Raw genomic sequence first — 26505 nt, forward strand, 5'->3', positions numbered from 1 at the left:
ACAGCTGCAGGGGCAGGAGGAGAGGAGTCCACTCAGGCTGCTAAGTGGTACAGTCGCGGTCCGGACAGGACTGTCACTCGGTCCGTGTTCGGACCGTGGTCCGTCATTTAGCGACGCCTGGCCTAGGCGATCGGAAGCAGAAGTTGTCCTCCCACCATCCCTCCCTTAGTCTTCTGGGACACAAGACAGGTCCCAGAAGACTATGGGATCATTCAGGAAGCGCAGCGCTACTGGCGCATGTGCAGTGGGCTCCCAGCTGTGAAGCCATAAGCTGTCACAGCCGGGTGCCCACACTGAAGATGCCAGCACCTGGAACACCAGACAGCTGGTGAAACGGGCTGTGGGAGGACACCGCGGGATCATGGGACAGGTAAGCGGCTGGTTTTTAAAAGTCAGCAGCTACAGTTTTTGTAGCTGCTGACTTTTATTGTTTCACAGTGCGACTGGAACTCGGTTTTAAGTTTGAGTGTTTTTGGAGCTTCGAGCGTCAAGCTACAAATTTCCCAAGTGTGAATGCAGCCTCAGGGACTTTTTTTTTTTTCTTGCTTCTGAGCACCTCTCCATGCTAGCCTAGGGGGTTCATTTACTAAATGAAATATACTGCGTACTTTGCAAGTGCAGTTGCACTCTAGAAAGTGCAGTTGCTCCAGAGCTTAGTAAATGAGCAGAAGCTCTGCTGACTTCCATCATCCAATCATGTGCAAGAAAATATGCTGTTTTTTTATTTGTCTTGCATGGGATTGGGTATACTTGGCAAAGTGAAGGTTTACCTCATTTACTAAGCTCTGGAGCAACTGCTCTTGCAAAGTGCACAGTCTATTTGCCTGTAGTAAATCAACTCCAATGAGATTGATTTACTTAAAGGCAAATAGGCTGCACACTGCAAGGGCACTCTAGATCTGAGGGGAACATGCTAGGAAAATGAAAAAACAGCATTTTTGCTTGCACATGATTGGATGAAAGAAATCAGCAGTGTTTTGCCTCTTTTTAGAGCTTCCCCTCGGATCTAAAGCAACTGAACCTGCAGTGCACGGCCTATTTGCCTTTACTAAATCAACTCCAATATGTACATACACACATAGGGGTTGATTTACTAAAGGCAAATAAACTGTGCACTTTGCAAAGTGCAGTCGCACTTTGCAATAGCAGTTGCTCCAGAGCTTAGTAAATGGGCAGATGTTCTGCTGATTTCCATCAGCCAATCAGGTGCAAGCAAAAATGCTGTTTATTAAATTTTCCTTGCACATGATTGGGTATTCTTTGCAAAGTGAAGCGTTACCTCATTTACTAAGCTCTGGAGCAACTGCACTTGTGGAGTGAAACTGCACTTTGCAAAGTGCACAGTCTATTTACCTTTAGTAAATCAACCCCATAGGTGTCTAGAGGCAAATAGATTGTGCACTTTGCAAAGTGCAGTTGCACTCCACAAGACTGACCATTCGGGCACTGCCACAGGGCCCAGGGTCAGTAGGGGGCCCCATGAGATGCCCCTGGTACCTTTCATAGTCTTTTTTTGGGTGTGGTTTGAGTGTGGCGAGGACACAGGGTCCCTATGATCCCCTATTGCTCAGGGGGCCCCATGAGTTGTCAGTCCACCCCAGGTCTAGATCAGGGGCAGACTGACCATTCGGGCAGTCGGGCACTGCCCCAGGGCCCAGGGTTAGTAGGGGGCCCCATGAGATGCCCCTGGTACCTTTTTCATAGGCTTTTTTGGGTGTGGTTTGAGTGTGGGCGAGGACACAGGGGCCCTATGATCCCCTATTGCCCATGGGCCCCATGAGTTGTCAGTCTGCCCCTGGTCTAGATCAGGGGCGGTCTGACCATTCGGGCACTTGGGCACTGCCCAAGGGCCCAGGGTCAGTAGGGGACCCCATGAGATGCCCCTAGTACCTTTCATAGTCTTTTTTTGGGTGTGGTTTGAGTGTGGGCAAGGACACAGGGGCCCTATGATCCCCTATTGCCCGAGGGGCCCACGAGTTGTCAGTCCACCCCTGGTCTAGATCAGGGGCGGACTGACCATTCGGGCACTGCCACAGGGCCCAGGGTCAGTAGGGGGCCCCGTGAGATGCCCCTGGTACCTTTCATATGCTTTTTTGGGTGTGTTTTGAGTGTGGGCGAGGACACAGGGGTCCTATGATCCCCTATTGCTCGGGGGGCCCCATGAGTTGTCAGTCCGCCCCTGGTCTAGATCAGGGGCAAACTGACCATTCGGGCTCTCGGGCACTGCCCGAGGGACCAGGGTCAGTAGGGGGCCCCATGAGATGCCCCTGGTACCTTTCATATGCTTTTTTGGGTGTGTTTTGAGTGTGGGCAAGGACACAGGGGCCCTATGATCCCCTATTGCCCATGGGCCCCATGAGTTGTCAGTCCGCCCCTGGTCTAGATACATATACACATGTCAAAACATTGGCAGGAAATGCATTTTCGGAGAGAGCCGGGCAGATGCTCTGTGTGTACGAGACCCAAGATGGATTTGTTTCTTTTTATAACCTGACGGTGTAGTTATGTAACATTTTTGTTTTTGGGTTTAATAACTCTTTCCCCATGATTGGCTAGTCTTTGCAAAGTGAATTTTCTCTGTTTCACCTCTTTCTCTAAGATAAGTGCTTGAGGTGATTGTAGGCGTATTAGTGCATTACTGTACTGCTTAGACCTGAAGAAGGGGACATTCCCCGAAAGCTTGTCCTCAAAATTGTATGTTACTGCAAATAAAAAAGTATCACGGACAGTACTCAATTGTTCCTGTCTAAGATAAGTGAAAATTCACAAAAAAGTGACCATTCTCCAGTCCTTTAGTAAATCAGCCGCATTGAGCCCATTGTTCTTCTTTCCCCCAGACGTTGGCCCTCAGGTGCCCATAGGGCGCTCCTGGCTGCGTCCTCGGCGTAGATTCCATGCATTGATTATTCTGCACGTTGGTTTGGCAGGAGATGGATGGCATCATAGCTGGGAGGTGTGTCTTGCAGACAGCGAGGACCATTCTCGGATGCTGGGATTCAGTGTAGCAGAGCCTGTGCTGTGTGTGTGCGCTCTCCCTCGCCTCTCCACTAATGCTGGATTATTCTTCCCTGCAGGAATGGATCCTGACACCATCCAACCATGAGGATACACTCACATCTGCAGCTGGCCATCCTTTGGATTCCTTCCCCGTAGAGCCGGTGACTTTGCTGACTTTCTCGTCTCGTGTCTCTGCGTCTCGCTCGCCTTGTGCAAGATGTTCAGTTCTCTCCATCAGCATCAGGTCCTTTATTAAAGGTAAGTGACTTGTGAATGTGTGCAGCCTTTAGGTGGTCTTCTGATCATCATTAGACTCAGTTCATGCAGGGAAAGGCGCAAAGTGCTGTCAGTCGGCTTTCGGCGTTCATCTGATTGGTTTCTGGGGGTTTCTGCACTCTGATTGTATCACACTTTGCTCTGGTTATGGAATACGCTTGGAGTGCAGCATGTATACTTACCAAGAAGGAGCTGTTGTAGACTGGATGATAAAGTCAGTTTCTGGGGAACTACAAGTTCCAGCATGCGTCAACAGCAAGACACAGATTTCACTGCAAGACAGAGGGACCACAAGTACCAGCAGACTTCAGCCTCTGGATGAAGGATTGTAGTAGATATGACATGCCATGTCTGGTACTGTAGAACCATAAGTCCCAAGATGCCTTTGTGGCTGGAGGGAAGTGCAAGCCTCTAAGGGCTTCGCAGGTTGGAGAGACTACAAGTCCCAGCAGACTTCAGCCCCTGGATGAAGGATTATAGTAGATATGACATGCCAGGTCTGGTTCTGTAGAACCATAAGTCCCAAGATGCCTTTGTGGCTGGAGGGAAGTGCAAGCCTCTAAGGGCTTCGCAGGTTGGAGAGACTACAAGTCCCAGCAGACTTCAGCCCCTGGATGAAGGATTATAGTAGATATGACATGCCATGTCTGGTACTGTAGAACCATAAGTCCCAAGATGCCTTTGTGGCTGGAGGGAAGTGCAAGCCTCTAAGGGCTTTGCAGGTTGGAGAGACTACAAGTCCCAGCAGACTTCAGCCCCTGGATGAAGGATTATAGTAGATATGACATGCCAGGTCTGGTTCTGTAGAACCATAAGTCCCCAGATGCCTTTGTGGCTGGAGGGAAGTGCAAGCCTCTAAGGGCTTCGCAGGTTGGAGAGACTACAAGTCCCAGCAGACTTCAGCCCCTGGATAAAGGATTGTAGTAGATATGACATGCCATGTCTGGTTCTGTAGAACCGTAAGTCCCAAGATGCCTTTGTGGCTGGAGGGAAGTGCAAGCCTCTAAGGGCTTCACTGGTTGGAGGGACTACAAGTCCCAGCAGACTCCAGCCCCTGGATGAAGGATTGTAGTAGATATGACATGCCAGGTCTGGTTCTGTAGAACCATAAGTCCCAAGATGCCTTTGTGGCTGGAGGGAAGTGCAAGCCTCTAAGGGCTTCGCTGGTTGGAGGGACTACAAGTCCCAGCAGACTTCAGCCCCTGAATGAAGGATTGTACTGTAGAACCATACATCTCAGGCTGCCTTGGAGGTGCAAGCCACAGCGTGCACTGCTGGCCAGAAAGACTACAAGTCCCAGCAGACTTAAGCCCCTGGATAAAGGATTATAGTAGATATGACATGCCAGGTCTGGTTCTGTAGAACCATAAGTCCCAATATGTCTTTGTGGCTGGAGGAAAGTGCAAGCCTCTAAGGGCTTCGCTGATTGGAGGGACTGCAAGTCCCAGCAGACTCCAGCCCCTGGATGATGGATTGTACTGTGGAACCATATATCTCAGGCTGCCTTGGAAATGCAAGCCACAGCGTGCACTGCTGGCCAGAGGGACTACAAGCCCCAGCAGACATCAGCCCCTGGATGAGTGATTGCACTAGATATGTCATTCCATGTCACGTACTGTAGAAACATAAGTCCCAGGCTGCCTTAGAGGTGCAAGCCACAGGGTGCACTACTGGCTGGAGAGGCTACAAGTCCCAGCAGAAGATAACCCCTGGATGAGTGATTGTGCTAGATAAAGATATCTAAAGAACCATAAGTCCCAGGATTCCTTGGAGGCAAAAGTCACAGAGTGCACTATTGGCTGAAGAGACTACAAGTCCCAGCAGAAGATAGTCCCTGGTTGCTGGATGGGTGATTGTATTAGATATAGATATCTATAGAACCACAAGTCCCAGGATGCCTTGGAGGGGCAAGCCACAGGGTGCATTGCTGGCCAGAGGGAGTACAAGTCCCAGCAGACCTCAGGCTCAGCCCCTGGATGAAGGATTGTAGTAGATATAACATGCCATGTCTGGTTCTGTAGAACCATAAGTCCCAGGATGCCTTTGTGACTGGAGGGAAGTGCAAGCCTCTAAGGGCATCTGTCGCTGGTTGGAAAGACTACATGTCCCAGCAGACTCCAGCCCTTGGATGAAGGATTGTACTACATATGACATTCCATGCCAGGTTCTGTTGAAATGGAACCATAAGTCCTAGGATGCCTTTGCGGCTAGAGGGAAGTGCAAGCCTTTAAAAGCATTGCTGGTCAGAGGGACTACAAGTCCATGTAGACTCCAGCCCCTGGATGACTCATTGTACTAAATATGACATGCCGCATCAGGTTCTGTAGAACCACAAGTCCCATGCTGCCTTGGACATGCAAGCTATGGGGTACACTGCAAGCCAGTGAGACTATAAGTCCCAGAGGATTCCAGTCCCTAGATGAACACCAGGTTCTGTAAAACCAAAAGTCCCGGGGATGCCTCAAAGGCTGGATGGAAATGCAAGCCATAGTGTGCACTGCTGGCTGGAGGCACTAGTAGTTCTAGGAGTCTTTAACACCTGAGTGAATGCTGGAACTAGAAACCACATGCCCTGGCAGTTTCTGTGGAACCACAAGTGCCAGGATGCCTTTGCAGTTGGAAGGAAGTGCAATCCTCTAATGGCTGGTTGGGGGGACTATTAATCCTAGCAGAACCCCAAGCTCCCTTGGAGGGGCAAGCCAAAGGGTCCATTGCTAGCTGGAGGGACTACAAGTCCCAACAGATTCTAGCACATGGGTGAATGCTGTACTAGAAATCACATGTCCCATGAGCCTCTGTAGAACCACAAATCCCAGTATGCCTTGGCAGCAGATGTGAGTAAGAAAAACACTGACTTTTCCAGGAACAATATGTCAAAGCAATGCAGTCCCTGGAGATAAGGAATGGTTGGCAACTGCCCATCAAGATATGAATATACCAGGGAAATAAAGGCATGCTGGTACTTGCAGTTCTTATGCAACCTAAAAGACCTTCTGGGACCTGTAATTCTACATTGGCATACAAGGATGCTGTGATGTGGATTGGCAACCTACGGGCCATCTTGGGACTTCTAGTTCTACAATGTCATGATATGACTTAAGGCAATTTATAAGTCATCTTGGGACTTCAGGTTATAAAATTACATTCTGTGGTTTGTGGCGCCTTGGCACCTTAAAGACTGTCTTGGGACTTATAGTTCCTCAGTCCCTACAAATCCAGTGATTATCCATGTTGGTTCCCACTGCTTGGATGTACAGTTCCTCAGTCCCTACAAATCCACCATTTCTCCATGTTGGCTCCCACTGCTTGGATGTGCAGTTCCTCAGTCCCTACAAATCCACCATTTCTCCATGTTGGCTTGCACTGCATGGAATTGTAGCTTCTCAGTCCCTAAAAGTCCAGTGGTTCTCCATGTTGGCTCACACCATTTGGACCTCATTCCCTAAACAAATTGAGCGATTCTCCATGTTGGCTTGCGCTTGTAGTGCCTCAGTACCTAAAAATCTAGTGTAGCTTACACTACTTGGACTTGTAGTTCTTCAGTCCCTGAAAACCCAATGGTTCTCCATGTTGGCGTGCACTGCTTAGCATGTAGTTCCTCAGTCCCTAAAAATCCAGTGGTTTTCCATGCTGACTTGCACCACTTGGGCCTCATTCCCTAAAAAATCCATCAAATCTTCATGTGGGCATACACTGTTTGGACTTGTAGTTCTTCAGTCCCTAAAAGTCTAGTGGTTCTTCATGTTGGCTTGCACTTGTAATTGTTCAGTCTCTAAAAATCGAGTGGTTCTTCATGTTGGCTTGCACTGTTTGGACTTGTAGTTTCTCCATTCCTAAAAATCAGTGATACTCCTACTGCTTTGACTTGTGGTTCCTCAGTCCCTAAAAATCCAGCAGTTCTCCATGTTGCCTTGCGCTGTTCGAATTTGTAGTTCTTTAATCCCTAAAAATCCAGTAATAATCCATGTTGGTTCCTGAGCCTGAATTTGTAGTTCCTCAGTCCCTAAAAATCCAGTGGTTGGCTCGCACCACTTGGACCTCATTCCCTAAAAAATCCAGCAATTCTCTATGTTGGCATACACTGCTTTGACTTGTAGTTCCCCAGTTCCTAAAGAAGTCAAGCAGTTCTCCTTATTGGCTTGCACTGCTTACACTTGTAGTTCCTCGTTCCCTAAAACCCCAGTGATTCTCCATGTTGGGCAGCACAGTGGCTAAATGGTTAGCCTTTCTGCCTGGCAGTACTGGGGTCGTCGGTTCAAATCCCAGCCACGGCGTCTCCTGCCTGGAGTTTGCATGTTCTCCCTGTGCCTGCATGGGTTTCCTCTGGGTACTCTGGTTTCCTCCCACTTTCCAAAGACATGCTGGTAGGTTAATTGGCTCCTGTCTAAATTGGCCCTAGTATGTGTATGTATGAATGTGAGTTAGGGACCTTAGATTGTACACCCCTTGAGGGTTAGGGACTGATGTGAATGTACAATATATATGTAAAGTGCTGTGTAAATGAACAGCGCTATATAAGTACCTGAAATAAATAAATGTTGCTGTTCCCATCTTGGGTTTGTAGTTGCACAACGCCATCAGGGACCGTTGCAATGCATAGCTGCCAGCTGTTCCTGATTTTCAGCTCCGCTCTCTGGCTTTGAAGATTTGATTACAGTATTGTCCTAGCTTTTCAGAACTGGCCAAATCAGTTGTGAAAAATTCAACTTTTTGTGTCTTAAAATGACTTATTTCCAATTGTTATGAGCTTTTAAGTAATATTGGTATGCCAAAAAAAAAACCCTGAAATAAGTAATACATGTAACACATCAGTTTGAATCTCAACCACGACTGCATATTCTCCCTGCGCTTGTATGGGTTATCTCCAGTTTTTGTGGTTTCCTCCTATGATCCGAAGACCTGCTGCTAGGGTAATTGGCTCCTGTCTATATTGGCCGTAGTATGTGTATGTAGGAATGTGAGATAAGGACCTTAGATTGTAAGCTCTGGAGGTCAGCAACTGATGTGAATGTACGATATATATAAAGTGTTGCATAAATTGTCGGCGCTATATAAATACCTGTAATAAATAAAATAATTCAAATACTTGTGCTAATGTCTACTTTACAAAAGTTAGAGATACATAATCTTCACATAGATTTATCAGAAGCTGGCTGGGACTTGTAGTTCCACAGAGGTACACTGCTTACTTACATACATTCTGGCACTTGTAGTCCCACAGCTGCTGGGAGCCGTATCTCACATCAACCGGCTATATGCACAAGTGACAAGCGGTGGGAGTATTCACTGCGAGCTCTATAAGTGTGATCGTGGTGTTTGTATTCTGAAGGATAATTGTCTTTTTTACACCTCCGCTCCTTGTATAGATTGTTCTTCTGGATTCCTTATGTTAAAGTGGAACTAAAGGCACACATACTAAACGTAATTCCAATGGTCCAATGTCTGTATGGTCCCTCGCTGGCGCCAGCATCTTCTCCCTGGATTCTTCTGGGTGCCGGTTTTCGGCTGTTTTGATTGGCTGGCATGGGATGACGTTACTCATGCATGATAGTGCACTGGACTGACACCTTAAGCTCCAGTCTTTACCTCCAGTCTTCCACAGTCCTCTCCTGTACTGAATTTGCGTACTCTGATTTCACTTCACACTTTGACCGTCTCACAGTGTACGTTAGAACAGGGGTCTCCAAATTTCGAAAGCACCGGTCTACTGTCCTTCAAACTTTAGGGGGAGCCAGACTGTGGCCAGTGGGAGAAGAAAATGTCTTGGCATCAGTGGGAGTAAATAATGCCCCATCATTGGTATCAGAGGGAGGGATAGTGCCCCATCTTTGGTTTTAATATGAGGAATAGTGCCCCATCATTGGTGTCTATGGGAGGAATAGTGCCCCATCATTAGTATCAATGGGAGGAATAGGGCCCCATCATTGGTATCAGTGGGAGGAATACTGCCCCATCATTGGTGTCTATGGGAGGAATAGTGCCCCATCATTGGAGTCAATGGGAGGAATAGTGCCACATCATTGGTATCAATGGGAAGAAAAGTGTCCTATCATTGGTATCAATGGGAGAAATAGTACCCCATCATTAGTATCAATGGGAGGAAAAGTGCCCCATCGTTAGTATCAGCGGAAGAAAAAGTGCCCCATCATTGGTATCAATGGGAGAAATAGTACCCCATCATTGGTGTCAATGGGAGAAATAGTGCCCCATCATTGGTATCAATGGGAGGAAAAGTGGCCCATCATTGGTATCAATGGGATAAATAGTGCCCTATCATTGGTGTCAGTGGGAGAAATAGTTCCCTATCATTGGTGTCAATGGGAGAAATAGCGCCCCATCATTGGTGTCAATGGGAGAAATAGTGCCCTATCATTGGTGTCAATGGGAGAAATAGTGCCCTATCATTGGTGTCAGTGGGAGAAATAGTGCCCCATCATTGGTGTCAGTGGGAGAAATAGTGCCCCATCATTGGTGTTAATGGGAGACATAGTTCCCCATTGTCAGTATCAAAGGGAGAAATAGTGCTCCATCATTGGTATCAATGGGGAAATAGTGCCCCATCATTGGTGTCAATGGGAGGAATAGTGTCCCATCATTGTTGTTAATAGCAGTAATAGTGCCCCATCGTTAGTATCAATGAAAGGCATAGTACCCCATTCTTGGTTTCAATAGGAGGAATAGTGCCCCATCATTGGTGTCAATAGGAGGAATAGTGCCCCATCATTGGTGTCAATAGGAGGAATAGTGCCCCATCGTTAATGTCAGTGGAAGAAACTGTGCCACACTATTGCTTGCAGTGGGAGAAAAAATACCTTGAGGGCCAGATAAAAGCAAGCAAAGGGCCACAGTTTGGAGACCACTGCATTAGAAGATACAGCAAGTCAGGCAGAGCCTGAAGGACATCAAGCATCATTTAGTACTTTCCCCCCCAGCCTGACTCCCTGCCCCACAGCTTTCTTTCATTGAATTTTAGTTTTTTCAGTCATGGAAGCTCAGTGTCACATGTGGACATTACTTAAAGCAGTCTACAAATGAAAATTCAGTCTGCCTAGGAATACCCACTCCTCCAGACTGACTTCCAACCATCATAGCATTTTGATATTTGCATAACTCCTCCCAAGAACCAGCCCAATGCTTGCATCAGGACTGACTCTGTTGGCCCCTCCCACTAGCCATGATCTGCCTATATTGCATTGAGAATTTTATCTGTGACATTTATATCTATTTTACCTGCGGTGGTCAGGTAGGCTATTCATGTACTGATAACACATTTGTATGTTCTTACCATCTATGTACATAGAGTATGAATATAAGTCTGTATCCAATTTTAAAGACCTCCCTCCCCTTTCTCCCCGCCCCCTGATGGTAGGTGGGCTGTGGAATCCACACATCCTGTCTAAGAAGTTTGAGTTCTGGGGGACATCAGTCTTTGCTTTGAGGAAGGGGACAAAATCCCCGAAACGCGTCAGCAGTTTGCACTATCTTTTCTCCAGTTGGAGGTGGAGAGCAGTCCACGTTGTGTGTTTTTGAAACCACATGCCAATTGCCTGTATGGTTTGTGAGTAATAACTTTGTCTCTTATATTTTTCAATAAATTGTTTTAAGGTAATGCGCTAGGTGTTTGCACCCTCTTCGTTTTTATGTTTTAGAATAGAGAATTTTAAGTACAATTTTGTTGCACCTAACCCAATAAACCAAATATCTACTACTTATACACACACAAATAAATATATATGATATATCAAAGTTCATAGGTGTAAATTATCTTCATATAATATTCTTTCTTGCAATCTTCCAAAAATTTAAAAACAAAAATCCACCCTTCATACCACGTACGGTGACTCCCACCTCCATTCACATATAGATTCACCTTCAGCAACCAGGTCAAAACACACTTTCCCCGCACTGGGGTGAATCACAGGCTCCACTCCACTCCTACTCCTTGTTCCTACTAGTGCTTCTGGTGGTACACACTGGTTCCACATTATGGGTGCATGGCCCTTTAAATTTCCGGGGTTAGCTCTGCAAACAAGCTCATACAACACGGGATGCCCTCATGGTATATAGTAGGTGAAAAAAAGATTTATTATAAATCTTACTAGTACAGTATTGCACCTACTGTCAGGGCTCCCGGGTATGACCAGAGGTGTGTGACTGACGCAGGGAAACGCAGACTTCAGATATGTGATAAACAATATAATTTATTAACACTAACAATACAAACATAAACGCAGTGCAATACTAAAACATAATACAGTGCAAGCAAACCAAACCAACCACCCACAGATAACAGTACATACAAGCAAGCGGAGATTGGTCGGGGTCACAGGCCAGGTTCAGCAGGTAGCAAGCAGCGTAGTACAGAGGGTCAGGCAGAGGGATGGTCAGGGTCACAAGCCAGGGATCAGAACAGGTAGCAAGCAGTGTGGTACAGAGGGTCAGGCAGAGGGATGGTCAGGGTCACAAGCCAGGGATCAGAACAGGTAGCAAGCAGCGTGGTACAGAGGGTCAGGCAGAGGGATGGTCAGGAGCGAGCCGGGATCAGAGCAGGAGAAGTCAGCAGCGGTTCAGATCAGGCAGGGTGAGCAAAGGAACAGAAACAGGATGCAGGACAGATACAGGGCCCAGGACAAACACAACACCAAGGCAGAGTCTGCAGGTCTGGCCATCCCTTAAATACACCAGTATAATCAGTTCCAGGTGTTAGCTGGCTGAAAGGTTAAGTCTCTGATTGCTGGGAGCACCCGCTGGCCAGCCCTGGTACTGCAGATCAAAAGGCAGGTGAGTCCCACCATTGCTGGCCAGTCCATTCCTGACACCTACATCTAGTTAAAAGATACACAGCTTATAATAACAGAGGGCGGGGCTTATGGTCTCAGCATAGGCATGTGCACAGGGTGTGCCAGATGTGCCTGAGCACATCCTAATCACCCCGTGCACATTAGCATTATAGCTCTGTGTGCCGGCGGGAAGATAGGAAAGATCTCCCTCTGACAGGCTCTGCCATAAGAGAAGTTCTCTCTCCCTGTGCTGGCAGGAAGATCAATGTGCCAGGGCCATATATATGTAGACACACACATATGCAGACCCAGACTGACCATCGGGCACACCAAGCATCTGCCACTGGGCTGGGGCCACATGACCAAGGCAGCTGGGCTGCTCTTTAAACCCGCTTTGCTCACCCGGCCTCTCTGCCGCCTATTCAATTCACTGCATATGGCTGTCAGGGCCGGAGGCAGAGACTAGAGGTCAGCTGACCGTAAAGAGGGGGTGCAGGAGAGGAGACCCCATCACCACATGTCGGGATAGGTGTCACTGCAGCCGCAGACCAGTGTGTATGTAGGTTTTATACTGCCCCAGGCAACACAAAATTTGGATGCTCCTCCCTCCTCGGCAGAGATAGGCTGGCACCGACCAACACCAGAAGCAACTGATCAGGCTGATCTGTGTCTGATCCCATGCATTGGAGGCCAGAGGAGAGATCTGGGGTCTAATATCTCTCCATAAAGAGGACCTGTCATGGCCAATGCTAGCACAAGGGATGTTGCTCGTCCCTTGAAAGAGAAAAAAAGTTGATCAAAACAAAAAGTTAAAGGTATAGTGTTAAAAAAAAAAAAAAAGTAAAAAAAGTGTAAAGCACCCCTGTTCCCCCATGCTCACACGCAACATGCACATAGGTCCCTCACGCATATGTAGATGGCGATTGCACCACACATGCGAGGTATTGCCATGAACATCAGAGTGAAAGCAAAAATTCTAGCACCCGACCTCCTGTGTAACTATAAACTGGTAAGTGGTAAAGGCTTTTAAAATGATGTCTATGTAGATTGTTAGGTACCGTAATTTGGCGCCGTTCCACGGCCAGACGCAATTTTATATTTTACCAAACAATTGGATATTATTTTGTGTTTTTGTACAATAAAATTTATTTAAGTGTATTTTATCCAATTTTGAAAACAAATATCATGTGACATAAAAATATGAAGTATTCACCATTTTGTTCTCTAGGGCCTCTTCTTAAAACAAATATATGTTTGGAGGTTCTAAGTCATTTTCTAGCAAAAAAAATTATGTTTTTTATATGTAGGAGAGGAATGCCCGGACTGGAAGGGAACAAGCTGACAGTGGGAAAGAGTTCACCTGACCAGGCTGGTCTTTCATTATCCAGACTGAAGCAGGCTAAACATGACTAAAACACACCTAGAAACCAGTAGTTGTCATTATTTGTAATTTGGTTTAAAAAAAAAAAAAAAGTGGGCTGCTCAGTCTCAAATGCCGGGCCTTTTTTTTTGTCCCGGTCCGGGACTGCACATGTGTGTTTGAGCATTAGAGTGCACACCCTAATGCAATAGGCTGTGCACACCTATGGGTCTCGGCAATTGTCCCCTGGCTCCACCCAATGCGTTTCGTCACGATCGCGTGACTTCACGTGGGATTGTGAGAACATGATTATTTGCTTGCAGCCACCTGGTATTGATAATAGCACCATTTGTTTTAAGTGTGACACTGACAAAGTCTGAAATGTCAAGATACTTTATTTAAATAGGTAGCACAATATACACTTTATTGCACAGAGAAGCAAAGAGATCCAGTGATGATGTCACAGGGTCTAAAACAAGGTATGTACGCAGAACAAGAAGGGTTTATTAGTGCATTGATGAAGGGGAAAAAAAACTGAATATATAACAAATTTGAACTTCAACATTAAGATCTCACAAACAGGAAAACACTTTCATTTCATGTTTTATGGGGTACTGATATTAATAGACTGTACAGGGTAGGGTTGATCAATCATTTCACACGATGTACTTTTTTTGTGCAGGCTTATGTAAAGTACACCTCTCCCTAATAACATTTATCAGGTGGCTCGTGGCGTGTAACTTTTTACGTGTTTTTTTTTTTCAATAAGGCAATTCCTGTAAAGAAAAGATTGAATACTTATCCTGTCACTTGCTCTGCTAAATACTGCTAGAAATAGTCTTCCAAAGTCCGCTGGGAAACCGATACGTCCGGAAATGTCAATCTTCATGGTTTCCCACAGATCTCACTGGTTCCTCCTTTTAACACATCACTACTGTATTCTACCAAAACAGTAGGTTCTTTGATTTATTAAAAAAAAACATGAGATTGGTGACAGGGCCACTTTAAGGGGAAAGAGACAGGATAACAATGAAGAGGATGACATTGCTGAATTGTTTTTAAAGTTCTAGGTCTGTCATCCTGATCCTTCTTTTACTTCTTAATGCTGCCTTAATCAACCTTTTTTGTTCTAGAAGAAGCCTTAAAATGATTTTAATTTCTTGGTGAACCCCACTAAAACTAATTCATTGAGAGTCAGTGGGAAGAATGCTCCTTACATTGGTGGTCAGTGGGAAAAGGAGGAGGACACACTGAAGGAGCTCTTCTTGTGAACCAGTTTTTCAAGCCTGGGCCATGCCTGCTAGCTTGGCCCAGGAACCATGCCTGATCCAAGGGGAGGCCCTGGGAGGGATCCCCCTGATGACACAGGGCCTAGTGAGGAGCAGGAGGTAGAGGACCTGACTGTGGGTCCAGGCCCTGGTGAGGATGTGTACAGACAGAGGATTGTTGATCATTGTATGGCAATTGAGAGATCTGAGAAAAAACTTAGTTTTGAAAGCTGAGCATAAATCCTTCAGAGCCAAATACTGCCAGGCCTGGAGTAAGAATTGATTGGCCATGAAGTCAGAGCTACAGCTGATGGAGGAAAAGGTAAAGAAACAATCTTTATTTTTGGAATAGTTGAAAGCCAGAAGTGGAGCCTTTGCAGAGAAGTTTAATAATGAAAAGAGATTTGCTATCCGGACATCAGTGAGTTCGGTGGATCAGCAGCCTCAGGTAATGGATGACCCGGCTCCATCTACCTCTGCGTCTCTCCCCCCATATCAGGCTGCGGAGTTGTCAGCAGAAACTAGCCAGGGGGTTGAGAGTGAGCATGGAACCCAGTATGTGAGCATGAAGGTCACCCCCGAGGGCAGATAAGTATTGCCTTTTCTGATGATCTGTCAGAACTCCCTGAGGATGGTCAGAGGAGGTTCAGACCAGCAAAGCCTGTAATGGTGGAGAAGTCCCAGTACACCAAGATGGGTTCTTCCAACATATCTGCCCCATTGGCTGTGATGGATGGTGTCCCGGCTGAGGAACAGAAAGAGAAGCTCTGAAAAAAACATGCTGTGGAAGTTTCTGCTGTGGAGAAACCCTCTGCAGACATGGAGGGAAAACCCCTGACAGAGATTTCTCTAGACCAGCGGTTCTCAACCTGGGGGTCGCGACCCCTTTGGGGGTCGAACGACCATTTCCCAGGGGTCGCCTAAGACCATTGGAAAACACATATTTCCGATGGTCTTAGGAACCGAGACACCGCTCCTCTGACTCAGTCGATGTGTGGGCGGGATGACACGCTGCCCTGTCACCTGGCCACACCTCCGGGATCCCTCAACAACTCCGCCTCCTCGCCGCTGATTGGCCACCGGAACTGTAGCTCAGGAGAGGCACACAGGCGGCCAATCACCGGCGAGGAGGTGGAGCTTGGAGAGGAGGAGCCGAGCGGCAGCGCGCGTAGATCTAAGAAGATCGAGGGAACTGCCGGAGTAAGTGAAGAGGAGAGCGGCCAGAGAAGGAAGACAGCTGACAGGTAAGTGAGAGAGCGAGCCCAGGCTGGAGCAGGGGTCAGCAAGCTAAGTATCATTGGTGTCAGTGGGAGGAATAGTGCCCCATCATTTGTGTGACTAATACCAACAATGGGGCACTATTTCTCCCACTGACACCAATGATGGGGCACTATTTCCTCCCCCCCCCGCACTGACACCAATGATGGGGCACTATTCCTCCCCCCCACTGACACCAACAATGGGGCACTATTCCTCCCCCCCACTGACACCAACGATGGGGCACTATTCCTCCCCCCCACTGACACCAACGATGGGGCACTATTCCTCCCCCCACTGACACCAAGAATGGGGCACTATTCCTCCCCCCACCGACACCAACGATGGGGCACTATTCCCCCCCTGACCCCAAAGATGGGGCACTATTTCCCCCTCCACCACACTGACATCAATGATGGGGCACTATTCCTCCCACTGACACCAATGATGGGGCACTATTCCTCCCACTGACACCAATGATGGGGCACTATTCCCCCCAATGACACCAATGATGGGGCACTATTCCCCCCACTGACACCAATGATGGGGCACTATTCCCCCCACTGACACCAATGATGGGGCACTATTCCCCCCACTGACACCAATGATGGGGCACTATTCCCCCCACTGACACCAATGATGGGGCACTATTCCCCCCACTGACACCAATGATGGGGCACTATTCCCCCCACTGACACCAATGATGGGGCACTATTCCCCCCACTGACACCAATGATGGGGCTCTATTCCCCCCACTGACACCAATGATGGGGCACTATTCCCCCCACTGACACCAATGATGGGGCACTATTCCCCCCACTGACACCAATGATGGGGCACTATTCCCCCCACTGACACCAATGATGGGGCACTATTCCCCCCACTGACACCAATGATGGGGCACTATTCCCCCCACTGACACCAATGATGGGGCACGATTCCCCCCACTGACACCAATGATGGGGAACTATTCCCCCCACTGACACCAATGATGGGGCACTATTCCCCCCACTGACACCAATGATGGGGCACTATTCCTCCCACTGACACCAATGGTGGGGCACTATTCTTCCCACTGACACCAATGGTGGGGCACTATTCCTCCCACTGACACCAATGGTGGGGCACTATTCCTCCCACTGACACCAATGATGGGGCACTATTCCTCCCACTGACACCAATGATGGGGCACTATTCCTCCCACTGACACCAATGATGGGGCACTATTCCTCCCACTGACACCAATGATGGGGCACTATTCCTCCCACTGACACCAATGATGGGGCACTATTCCTCCCACTGACACCAATGATGGGGCACTATTCCTCCCACTGACACCAATGATGGGGCACTATTCCTCCCACTGACACCAATGATGGGGCACTATTCCCCCCACTGACACCAATGATGGGGCACTATTCCCCCACTGACACCAATGATGGGGCACTATTCCCCCACTGACACCAATGATGGGGCACTATTCCCCCCACTGACACCAATGTTGGGGCACTATTCCCCCCACTGACACCAATGTTGGGGCTCTATTCCTCCCACTGACACCAACGATGGGGCACTATTCCCCCCACTGACACCAATGATGGGGCACTATTCCCCCCACTGACACCAATGATGGGGCACTATTCCCCCCAATGACACCAACGATGGGGCACTATTCCTCCCAATGACACCAACGATGGGGCACTATTCCCCCCACTGACACCAACGATGGGGCACTATTCCCCCCACTGACACCAACGATGGGGCACTATTCCCCCCACTGCCACCAACGATGGGGCACTATTCCCCCCACTGACACCAACGATGGGGCACTATTCCTCCCACTGACACCAACGATGGGGCACTATTCCTCCCACTGACACCAACGATGGGGCACTATTCCTCCCACTGACACCAACGATGGGGCACTATTCCTCCCACTGACACCAACGATGGGGCACTATTCCTCCCACTGACACCAACGATGGGGCACTATTCCTCCCACTGACACCAACGATGGGGCACTATTCATCCCACTGACATCAGTGATGGGGCACTACTCCTTCCACTGACACCAATGATGTGGCACTAGTCCTCCCACTGCAAAATTACAGTTATGAAGTAGCAACGAAAATAATTTTATGGTTGGGGGTCACCACAACATGAGGAACTGTATTAAGGGGTTGCGGCATTAGAAAGGTTGAGAACCATTGCTCTAGACCATCAAAGGAATGTGGATGGATCTGCAACATGGATTTTGCTGCTCCTGCCTTTGCTGAGACCAGTAGTGCCTCTGGGTAAGATGGTCATTTACAAGTGTTTTAAGTCCATTCTGGCTCCCTTTTAGCGGAGGTTTTTAACAGCTGTCTAGAAGGGGGTTTACTCCCTCCCTCCATGAGGCAATCTGCTCTGATTCTTCTGTCAAAAGGTAAAGACTCCTCAATGATTGAGAACTGGCACCCCATCAGTCTTCTCAATGTTGATAGAAAGATCTTGGCAAAGATTCTTTTTTGGCGCTTGTCAGTAACAGGCGATTTGTTGTCCAGCCATCAGCACTGTTCGGTCCAAAGAAGAAGTACTTTTTCAGCAGTTTTGGCTGTCTGGGAGGTTTTGGAGGGATGCAGGGCTGCTGGATGGAGAAAGTGCTTGCTGGCATTGGATCAGGCAAAAGCTTTTGATCAAGTGAATCATGAATATCTGTGGTTGCTACTTGGTAGATACGGTCTGCAGGGGAGGTTTATAGATTGGCTGAAGACATTGTATAGAGGGGCTGAGAGCTTCCCACTTGTTAATGGTTGGGTTGGACGGCCTTTTGAGGTTGGCTCTGGTGTGCGCCATGGATGTCCTTTGAGCCCCCTGTAATTTGCTTTCTCAATCGACCCCTTTGTTAGAAGGCTAGAGGGTGCAGCATTGTGCAGGGTGCCTCTGGGCATTGCTGGTGCACCGCCTTTGAAGGTCGTGGCCTATGCCGATGATGTGTCTGTTATTGTCTCTGAGACTGATGAGGTGCAGGAGATGGTCTCTGTGATAGAGCAGTACACAGAGGCTTCTGGCTCTAAAGTCAACTATGAAAAGAGTGAAGTTTTCTGGATTGGTGAGGAGGGTGAAAGCTTCCAGCTTCCAAATACGGAGCCCCAGTAGGTAATTAAAGTGTTAGGCATCACACTTGGTCCTGGTGACTATGGTCATCGAAATTGGGAAAGCAAGTTGGTGGATGCCAATGCCAAAGTAGCAAGCTGGAAGAGATGGTGGTTCTCCTTGAGGGAGAGGGTTGACTTGATTAAAACTTTCCTCATCCCGATCTTTTTATATGTCAGCTTCGTCTGTATTTTTCCAGTATCTCTCTATGCAAGGGTCTACAGCTATTTTTTCAACTGTTATGGGGAAATAGGCTGAACCTGATCAAACGCAATGTAACTTACCTGTCCAGGTGGGAGGGTGGCCTAGGACTGGTCAACCCAATAGTTTTCTTTTCTTTGCTCTTTGCAAAGCTCCATCTTGGTAATATGTTAGCAGAGACCCCGCCGGGATGGGTGGGTATTTTTCAATCTTCGTTTAAGCCTTTTCTGCGTTGCTGGGAAGATGGCATGCCAGTGAAAAGTCTGAGAGTCCCACATGGCAAGCTCCTAGCTTATGTTGCCCTGTGTCTGAAAATACTCCGGCAGTGACAGGTGACAGTGGAGGATATCAGGTCCCTTCCCAGTATGCTTCTGGGGGAGAGTATTTTGGCTTCTGCTTTCAAAGTGTCACTGGACGTAAAGGATCCGTAATGAGGGAGGAGTTGCGTTAAATCAATTTGGAGTGAATCCCTTTGATTTATGGATCAAGCCTGGCTTGCTGTGCTTTTAAGGCTCTATGTGAGAGGGAACCTGAAGCACCGCCCTGTGGATGATTGGGATTGTCCCAGAGCGGAGTGTGTTGGTGAAGTGGAGTCTATGGACCACTTTCTGTCCCTTTAAGATAGAGGTGTATAAAAGGGTGGCGAGGGTTCTGGGCATCCCTTTTCTCTATCGCATGAGTTATGCAGAGTGGGTGTACGGGGTATTCCCAGCTCGCTGGGACTTTGATTTGGATACAATTTTTCTAGTTAGTACAGTTGTTCGTTACATCACATGGAATGCACAGTGTCCGATTACCCTGCGGAAGAAAGTCCTCCCTGTTAAGGTGGTGGTGCACAATATTCTGGGTGAGGTTGGGAAGATTTGGGGTCTTGAGAAAGGCAGGGAGCCTCAGGCAGTCTGGGTAAGGGCTTGAAGGAATATCAGACCTGCATTTGGTGAACAGTCCATCTTTGGGTGAGGGTTGTTCTTTTCACTCCCTTAGTTTTTGTTGGTTAGGATCTTCTTTTTGAAGAAGGGCTGAATGCATATTGGGGGTGGGGTTGTTTCTTGACCTCTCAGGTGTGATGTCTGGTGAAGTGATGTGAGTCTTAGTAAGATTTATTACCCCCAGTAACGACATGTTCATTTCTGAGAGTTTTACTTTTGTCTGACAGCAGATTTTGCTATATTTATTTTAGTTTTTGTGTAAATATGTATATAATTATTTATTTTTGTATATTCTGTATATGATTTTATGTTTATTGATTGCAAAACTTTTAATAAAGAAAAATTGGGAAGAATGCCCCTTACATTGGTGGTCAGTGGGAAGAATGTCTCTTATACTGCGGTCGGTGAGAAGAACGCACCTTACATTGGTAGTCAGTGGGAAAAATGTCCTTTACATTGGTAGTCAGTGGGAAGAATGTCTCTTATACTGCGGTCGGTGGGAAGAATGGACCTTACATTGGTAGTCAGTGGGAAGAATGTCCTTTACATTGGTGGTCAGTGGGAAGAAAGTCTCTTACACTGGGGTCAGTAAGATGAACGCCCCTTACACTGGTGGTCAGTGGGAAGAATGGCCTTTACACTGCTGGTCAGTGGGAAGAATACTCCTTACATTGGTGGTCAGTGGGCAGAATGCTCCTTACATTGGAGGTCAGTGGGAAGAATGGCCTTTACACTGCTGGTCAGTGGGCAGAATGCTCCTTACATTGGAGGTCAGTGGGCAGAATGCTCCTTACATTGGAGGTCAGTGGGAAGAATGGCCTTTACATTGCTGGTCAGTGGGGAGAATGCTCTTTACATTGGTGGTCAGTGGGGAGAATGCTCTTTACATTGGTAGTCAGTGTGAAGAATGTCCCTTACATTGCTGGTCAGTGGGAGGAAAGGAGCTGTTGCCAGCACAACATAACATACTTCACCTTTCATTATAAGGAAACATGAATGATTGATTCTGATTGTTGTCTGTGTAATGGCTCCAATGTTGTGCTAATCTTCCGTTCCTCATTTTATTGAATCAGCCCCTTTGTGTTTAACATCTGCTGACTTTTCTAACAAGAAAGCCCAGCAGTGCCGACTCACTTTATGACTGCTTCTGTTAGACCTACGTTATCATGGGCAATCCGACAGGCGGATGGTTTATTCTTCCACTTACAAGTTAAGCTCTGTGTCTTCTAATGTTCTTGGACCAGGAGCATATCTAGGTTAACTGCTGTGCGAGGCGGACGTTTGTTTGTGGGTGGGCTGGCTCAGTAACATGGACGCCTGCAGAGGCCATACCAGCTTTGTAATGATTCCAGTGATCCTGCAATATTGTGGACACCTCTACGTGGCCCCTTCAGATGTTTGGATACTGACACTGCAACCAGTGATGCTGTGACTTGGTCGCCAGTGTCCTAGTAACCAATGATGTTGTGTGCCATCAGTTGCTAGGATGCTGGTGATTGTGCTGCAAAATGTCATTGATTGGTAGGGAGCAGGTGGCTAAGCTGCACAGTGTTACTGATTGGTAGAGAGCAGGTGACTGGGCTGCACAGTGTTACTGATTGGTAGAGAACAGGTGGCTGGGCTGCACAGTGTCATTGATTGGTAGGGAGCAGGTGGCTGAGCTGCACAGTGTTACTGATTGGTAGAGAACAGGTGGCTGGGCTGCACAGTGTCATTGATTGGTAGGGAGCAGGTGGCTGGGCTGCACAGTGTTACTGATTGGTAGAGAGCAGGTGGCTGGGCTGCACAGTGTCATTGATTGGTAGGGAGCAGGTGGCTGGGCTGCACAATGTCATTGATTGGTAGGGAGCAGGTGGCTGGGCTGCATGGTGTCATTGATTGGTAGGGAGCAGGTGGCTGGGCTGCACGGTGTCATTGATTGGTAGGGAGCAGGTGACTGTGCTGCACGGTGTCATTGATTGGTAGGGAGCAGGTGGCTGGGCTGCACGGTGTCATTGATTGGTAGGGAGCAGGTGGCTGGGCTACACAGTGTTACTGATTGGTAGAGAGCAGGTGGCCGGGCTGCACAGTGTCATTGATTGGTAGGGAGCAGGTGGCTGGGCTGCACAGTGTTACTGATTGGTAGAGAGCAGGTGGCTGGGCTGCACAGTGTCATTGATTGGTAGGGAGCAGGTGGCCGGGCTGCACAGTGTCATTGATTGATAGGGAGCAGGTGGCTGGGCTGCACAGTGTTACTGATTGGTAAAGAGCAGGTGGCTGGGCCGCACAGTGTCATTGATTGGTAGGTAGCAGGTGGCTGGGCTACACAGTGTCATTGATTGGTAGGGAGCAGGTGGCTGGGCTACACAGTGTCATTGATTGGTAGGGAGCAGGTGGCTGGGCTACACAGTGTCATTGGATGTTATGGTGCAGGTGGCAATAGAGTCCTAGTGCCACTGCTTAGGGCTTATTCACATGGGGTGTTGTACAGGTTTGCATTTTCCCGACACGGGGATGTACAGGAGTTGTGTGCATCCCTGTGACAGCATCCTATAGATATCTATTGGGACAGGCAGCTGCAAGGATAGAGCCGCTTCGTCCTAATATGACATGTGGGTGGGTGTGGGACACCAAATGCATACAGAGTGCATTCAGGGACCGACACTCACCCGCATGTCATATTAGGACACAGTGGCTGTGCCCCAGCAGCCGTGTGTCCCAACAGCAATGAATGGGACATGGCACGGGGATGCAAGCAACTCCTGCGCATCCTCATGCTGGGAAAACACAAACCTGCACTGGGCATGCAGTAAAGCGCCCTGTGTGGACGGACCCTTATAACTAAGCTTCATGTGCCATTATAATGGCACAGCAAACTGTTGGGAGTAGTCTGCACCACATTAACTAAGCAAATACACCTGTTTCAGTGCTCCACTTGCACCAGTTTCTTTTTCAGAGCGAAAAAGACACTGACACAAGGTGTGCTCCTAACTAAGAGTGAATGTGGCAATTTTCTATATAGAAAACTGCCAGAGATCCCCTCCAGGTCTGACCTGTCATACAGAAAGTGAGCTGTCGGTAGACAGCTCATATCCATCTCTCTGCTCATGCACTGATTCCAACCTTCCTCCTTCCTCCTGCTCTGAGCTCAGCCGGGAAGAGGGGTTTGGCAAGGACAGAGAGATCAGCAGATACAGCTCCAGCTCTACTGTTTTCTGTGCTGTGTCTTTCACAGCAGAACAGAGAACTGATAGCTCCTAATTAACAAAGGGGTTTGTGTCTCTTTTATTAGTCCTCATGCACGCTAGACATTTTTACAGTTTTTGGCTTTTGATGTTTTTTTCTACAGCTAGTAACCCCCCAGCATGCTATCCTATGTGTCCATGCTCACATAGACTGTGATCAACGTTTTTTGGCTGGAAAAAAAACCCAGGATTAGTTGGTTTCTAGAGAAGTTTTTAGCTGTAAAAACTCTCAAAGGCTGAAAAACGCAGTAAAACGCCACAAACCGGCATTTTTGGACTTTTGTTTACAAAAAAAAACCCCTCTAAAAACGCAAGCGCAGGAAAACACTGCTAATCACTGCAAAATGCCGCTAAACGCTAATGCAAAATGCTAAAAAAAAGCTGAAAAACACATTTTTAATGTGACTTTACACAGCTAACGTTACCAGCGTTATCAAAGCGTCCCGTGTGCATGAGGGCTTAGAAGCAGCATTTTTATGTTCAGGAGAGTGGTTCAAGCATTAGGCTCCATGCACACGGGGTGTTTTAATAATGCTGGTTGCTGTGTAAAGTCGCGTTAAAAACGCACGGTTTTCAGTGTTTTTTAGCGTTTTTGCATTAGTGTTTAGCCTCGTTTTTCTGCATTTGTGTTGTTTTAGCTTTTTTAGTGTTTTTTTACACTCAAAAAAAGTTTTGCTCAAAAAAACGCCCAAAAACACAGGTTTGCCGTGTTTTGCCATGTTTTTCAGTGATAGAGCATTATTACAGCTAAAAAACTCCTGTAGAAACCCACTAGCCCTGGGTTTTTTTTTTCTAGCCCACAAACGCCCCTAGGATAACATGCTGGGGAGTTTACTGGCTGTAGAAAAAAAACGCCAAAAGCCACAAACATTATTTCTAAAAACATCCAGTGTGCATGAGCACTAAGACATATAAGAAGCCAGGGAGTGACTCAGCCCACCAGTCTTCAGTTATAAGATATCACTTTTAATTGGACCTGCCCTTTAACCCCTTCCATAGTGTCCCCTGTAAACTTCTTAAAATGGTTGTAATCCCCAGACAAGCAATATGAACAAAACATATCCCTCTATAGTGTGTACCTGTCTCAATCCAGAGCGTTAAGTGTCATTTCTGTCTGCTGCTTCATTCCTCTGCTATCAGCATGAATCACTTCTGACAAATTTTTCTGACCCCAAGAAAAAAATGGTGACAGGGGAGGGACCTCCAGCTGATTGACAACCTCAGCTCTGTTTCTGGGAGCTGTGTGAAGGGTGGGGAGTGGGTCTGTTCCCTCCAATCAGCTCTCAAAGCTCTTTCCACTGAGTTCTGCAGAGTGTAATTTCAGCTCTCCAGCCCCTTTTTTTCTGAACTCTCAGATAAGCTTTATAGATTCCACACTTTGATTGGATCCAGAGAAGAGAATACTGCAGTTAAACAGGTACAACTTAAGTAGGAGGATATGTTTAATCCCAGTGTATCACCTGAGGTCTGTCTCTTCATTGGGTATATGTAAGGGTTTACAACCACTTTAACACTCAAGGGGGGTGGGAAATATCGCTGATCATGTGACCGCTGTGATTGGCTATTACAGTGGTCACATGACCGGCTGCTGGTTCTGCCAGCTACCAATGTTTAGTTGGACCAAGAGCTGTTTTCAGTAGCTTGGTCACTGCACACTCCAAGCACATAATCATTGCTCGCCCAGCAATGCATATGTGCGGCATCTAGGCGTTAAGCCCCACCTTTTTGCTGCTGCTCATTTGTAATATTGGGGCGTAAATGGATTAAATTGGATAGAAATGAAGAACAAAGCGAAGGAAGTATATACAAGAAAGAAGATGAGCCACTTCCACCTGGCAGTACTAGGATCGTCGGTTCGAATTATAATCATGGCACCACCTGCCTGGAATCTGCATGTTCTCCCTGTGCCTGCGTGGGTTTCCTCCAGGTACTTCGATTTCCTCCCACATTCCAAAGACATGCTGGTAGGTGAATTGGCTCCTGTCTAAATTGGCCCTAGTATGTGTATGTATGAATGTGAGTTAGGGACCTTAGATTGTACACCCCTTGAGGGTTAGGGACTGATGTAAATGTACAATATATAAAGTGCTGCGTAAATTGATGGCGCTATATACACTCACCGGCCACTTTAGTAGGTCCACCTTGCTAGTGCCAAGAAAATCTCCCCCACACCATTCCACCACCACCAGCCTGGACCATTGACACAAGGCAGGATGGGTCCATGCTTTCATATTGGCCATGCCAAATTCTGACCCTACCATCGGAATGTCGCAGCAACCAGTCTGCCCATTCTCCTCTGACCTCTGACATCAACAAGGCATTGTTGTCCACACAGCTGCCACTCACTGGATATTTTCTCTTTTTCAGACCATTCTCTGTAAACCCTAGAGATGGTTGTGCCTGAAAATCCCAGCAGATCAGCAGTTTTTGATATACTCAGACCAGCCTGTCTGACACCAACAACCATGCCACGTTCAAAGTCACAATATATATAAAGTGCTGCATAAATTGATGGTGCTATATAGGTAGCCGTAATAAATACATAAAATAAGACGGGGGGGGGGGGGGGGGGAGAGATATTCGGCTTTCTTGTACGGTGCCGGCATGAGCTAACTCCATGGCTATACGGTATTGAGCACAAAGTCAACACATTCATTGCGTCTTTCAGCGTGCGGCGGTGTCAGGGGGGGCGATGAATGCGTGTGTATTCAGTTTCCCCAGCCTGGCAATCACTTGTAAAATTGGATATCTTCCACCTCCAACATCTTTCTATTAGATTTCACAAAGCATCGGTGCGTGGCTCGGCGCTCAGAGACTTCCGCGGCGTTTCTATTCACCCGGCTCCGCTGACAGATCACACACATGTACACATGCTGCACGGCTTTCGCAGGCTATTACATGAGTGAGGACAGGCATTAACCTCCCGCTCCAAGCTGACTAATGTTCTGTGACGCTGGAAGAAGATTGTCACCTCAAGGCCACTAATAATTCACAGCTTCGCCTTCGGAGACGAACAGATGGAGGTGATGGACTGCAAGTCTCAGCATTAAATCGCACTTTATTAGAAGCCCAGGCACA

At 47.5% G+C, this 26505-nt stretch overlaps 1 protein-coding gene across 4 annotated transcripts in view; it reads left to right on the forward strand.

The window, feature by feature from the left end:
- Positions 1 to 2985: 2985 nt before the first annotated feature.
- Positions 2986 to 26505, forward strand: part of THSD7B (thrombospondin type 1 domain containing 7B) — an 805377-nt gene continuing 781857 nt past the window's right edge. For 2 of the 4 annotated variants that reach the window (XM_089654059.1, XM_089654060.1), the window contains exon 1: positions 2986 to 3255. The gene's annotated coding sequence lies outside the window, so the exon portion shown is untranslated. The remainder of the gene's footprint in view (positions 3256 to 26505) is intronic. The other 2 variants (XM_089654057.1, XM_089654058.1) reach the window with 1 other exon arrangement.

This window comes from Staurois parvus, unplaced genomic scaffold, assembly GCF_062004578.1.
Source record: "Staurois parvus isolate SC_StPar_1 unplaced genomic scaffold, SC_StPar_1.0 ptg000735l, whole genome shotgun sequence".
Lineage (NCBI taxonomy): Eukaryota > Metazoa > Chordata > Amphibia > Anura > Ranidae > Staurois > Staurois parvus.